Source organism: Rhinopithecus roxellana, chromosome 11, assembly GCF_007565055.1.
Source record: "Rhinopithecus roxellana isolate Shanxi Qingling chromosome 11, ASM756505v1, whole genome shotgun sequence".
Lineage (NCBI taxonomy): Eukaryota > Metazoa > Chordata > Mammalia > Primates > Cercopithecidae > Rhinopithecus > Rhinopithecus roxellana.
In genome coordinates, this window is record NC_044559.1 from 140490037 (window position 1) to 140493936 (window position 3900).

Consider the following 3900-nt stretch of genomic DNA (forward strand, 5'->3'; position numbering starts at 1 on the left):
CAGGCGCCGGCCACCACGCCCAGCTAATTTTTTTTTTTTTTTTTTTTTTTTTTTTTTTTTTTTTTTTTTTTTTTTAGTAGATACAGAGTTTCACCATGTTGGCCAGGATGGTCTTTATGTCTTGACCTCGTGATCCGCCTGCCTCGGCCGCCGGCCTTTTTTTTTTTTTTTTTGAGACTCTGTTGCCCAGGCTGGAGTACAGTGGTGCCATCCCTGCTCACTGTAGCCTTTGCCTCATGAGTTGAAGTGATTCTCCTGCCTCAACCTCCCAAGTAGCTGGGATTACAGGCATCTGCCACCATGCCCAGCTAATTTTGTATTTTTAGTAGAGACAGGGTTTCACCATGTCAGGCAGGCTGTTCTCAAACTACTGACTTCAGATCTCAAACTCCTGACCGAGGTATCCACCTCGGCCTCCCAAAGTGCTGGGATTACAGGTGTGAGGCACCGTGCTTGGTCACACCCAGCTAATTTTTTTTTTTTCGAATGAGGCAATTTATTAACCCAGCATGGTTTGTTCTAATGCTTCTTGCTGGCAGCTGCCACCTGTCTGGCGATTCTGTCCAGATCTCTCTCCCTGAGGTGTCAGTTTGCAGCCCTCATCTTAGTCTTTTTCCACCATTTTCAGCCCCTCCAGGGCTTGGAGGACCTGGCAGGCCACACTCTTGAAGCCTTAGCTGAAGTGGCTGGGCATGATGCTATTTCTCTGATGGCCCTTGTAGATCTTGGTCATGGAACCAACCTCAGCACCACCCCAGAGGTAGAGGTGCCGCACTGTGGAAGCAGCTCAAGTGTAAAACCAGTTCTCATCGTCGGGAGCAAGCTCTTTGTGCTTGGCCAGCTTGATGGTTTCCACCCATCCAGTGACTTTCAGCTTCCTAGACTTTTTGAGAAAGGCTGCCAGAGTTCTGACGAACTCCTGCTGGTTCACATCTTTTCCACCCAGCTAATTTTTAAAAAAATATTTGTAGACATGAGGTTTTGCTGTGTTGCCCAGGCAGGTCTCAAATTCCTGGCCTTAAGTGATTCTCCTTCCTTGGCATCCCAGAGTGCTGAGATTATAAGTGTGAGCCACCATGCCTGGCCAATAATAATAATAATAATAACTATTAAGTAATTATTATTACTTAATAGAGAAGGATTCTCGCTTTGTCACCCAGGCTGGAGTGCAGTGGCACGATCTCAGCTCACTGCAACCTCCACCTCTCAGGTTCAAGTGATTCTTCTGCCAATTTTTGTATTTTTGGTAGAGATGAGGTTTCATCATATTGACCAGGCAGGTCTCGAGCTCCTGACCTCAGGTGATCCAGCCACCTTGGCCTCCCAAAGTGCTGGAATTACAGATATGAGCCACCACGCCTGACCCCAGTAATTATTTTATGGAATTATCTCCTAGCCTAGACTAAACGGCAGAAACTCTCATTTATTTTTTCTTAATAGGACATTCCTTGCCACCTAATAGGTAATCAGTATTTGTTGATTGGATAAATGGTTGTCTGTTATCAGCAACTGGTGATACCGACTTTAAAATTATAAAACACACCCAACATGCCTGTGCATTCTCATGCACCTCCATATCAGTGATCAAAATATTGACAATCCCCAGACACTGCATTCCTTATTTACTTCTTTCAGAAGTGGCCATGGAGGGCAACTTCAGGAGATTCCTGTGGGTTTTTGCTCCCCTTTCCCTACCCTGGAAAGAGTAGAGCATGAAATAAGACCACTTAATGCTGATCAGGGGGAAAATCTGCTGTTTTGCAGCTGCATGTGGGTGAAGCTGTTGACCTGTGGTTTGAAGGATATTCATTTTCTGTGTTTTCTTGTAGTGTGCAGTCTTCCATATCTTTATATTGGCTAGGGTTTTGCTGGATTTTTCTCAAATATTTCTGACTTTAGTGTTTTGTGCTTCTGGAGCATTGGAAATGGAGCACATCCTGTTCGATGAAGGCCAGTTACGGTGTAATGCAGGCAAGTGGAGATACAGATATTACATTAAGTTCAGATAACTGAGATGAGTGACAGAGTAAAAACACACTTGATTAAGCTTTCTCTACAAAAGTGTAACTCTTTGTTAAAATATTATAACCATCAGCTCACCCTTAATGATGTACAGTTACACAGTTACGGTGAAGACACCATGATTTAAAGAAATGCATCTATTCTGTCTTCTTAAATCTACAGTTTTCTGAAGGCCCACTCACTTTGTTTCCCCAAGAATTTATTTTCTGCACCATACTTCTCTCTTTCTGGCCAGAAGCAATTTGTAATCCTGGTTCTCTGACTTGACCCTGGGCAGTGTTCACTGAGAAGCCTTGGACTTTGACTTTCGTCGAGGTGGATCTAAGTTTAAGTTAAATCTTTCTGTCTGTATACTATAAAAACGACAACAGTGGGCCGGGCTCAGTGGCTCAAGCCTGTAATCCCACACTTTGGGAGGCCGAGAAGGGTGGATCAGACCCTGAAGGTCAGGAGATTGAGACCATCCTGGCTAACACGGTGAAACCCCGTCTCTACTAAAAAATACAAAAAAACTAGCCGGGCGAGGTGGCGGGCACCTGTAGTCCCAGCTACTCGGGAGGCTGAGGCAGGAGAATGGTGTAAACCCGGGAGGCGGAGCTTGCAGTGAGCCGAGATCCGACCACTGCACTCCAGCCTGGGTGACAGAGCGAGACTCTGTCTCAAAAAAAAAAAAACGACAACAGTGGCAACAATAATAAAACACCCAAAATACCTCCATAACTTTTTGTTTCAGGTACATAAGAAAAGTGTAGAAACTTATTGCCTCAACCTATTATTTTCTCCCTAGGGTCATAACGCCTTTAAATGTTTTACGGTATCTTTCTAGGGGAAATCTAATCTCTCACTGCAATTTTTCCCACTGTGCATTTACATTTTTCAATACACACACGTACATATGCATATACACACATATACACATATCACCACCACACAATAATAACAGAAATTCAATCTTTCCTGGCATTTTGAAGCTTTTAGTGTCCATATGACTTTTCAAGGTAGGAAGCATCTCTGAGAGGGAGAGAGACGGCTCTGGGACCAACTTCGGCTGCGGCCTATCAGCGCCTTATCAGATACAGGCAGATTTCTGAAATCCACAAAGTCAGCTTCTGTAGACTCCTAGTTCTTCTCTTTTGGTGACACCTTGTTAGTTTAAGTCACTTCCACATTTTCTACAGAAACTTTCCCAGTGTATGTGAAAAGTACAATTTTAAAAGCAAGCAGAAAGAGAAAAGTTCCATATCGCTGTCTCTAAAGAGGGTGAGGGAATAGAAGAACATGAGCTTATAATCATATGATTTAGACCCTTGACAAGCCCACGTGAGTACTTCAAGGCACTGGGGGACAGGGACAACATGCTGATTAAACATGCTGCACTGAAGTCAGAGCTCTGCATAAATACTATTATGTGTCACTGTTGATTTTCTCCTTTAGCACAACTGAAAATAAATTGCTCTCATTGTGTCCATCATCTCACCTTGAATGGAATTCCCTTAGTGTACAGAATATTGGAAGTGGGGCTGCCTTGCCCCTGCAAAATGGCGAAGTAGCTAAAGTTTATTTTTGCTGCCATCTTACCTTCCCTCTACTTGCACCCCGATTTCCTGGAGTTGTTCCTCATGCTGGATCCGATCCCGTGTCCAATTCCCCAGGGCCTCCTTGCTGTCAGTTAATAATAGCTTTCAATGCTGTTATTCTTCTCAGAGTTTTTGCATTTTAATAGGACCCCTAGGGATTAAAATGCCTCCAGAACCAAAAGAGTGAATCTCTAATGGTGGAATTTTAGGTACCAGTGACAGGCATTGTGGGAGATTTCATACGGAGGATTCTCTCAGAAGATAAACACCCCCTACAAAAGCTCTCGACTTGATTTACTTG

The 3900-nt window shown here is 43.7% G+C and overlaps 1 pseudogene; it reads right to left on the bottom strand.

Moving 5' to 3' along the window:
• Nucleotides 1-483: 483 nt before the first annotated feature.
• LOC115900332 lies at nucleotides 484-3595 on the bottom strand (annotated as a pseudogene).
• Between the last annotated feature and the right edge of the window lie 305 nt (nucleotides 3596-3900).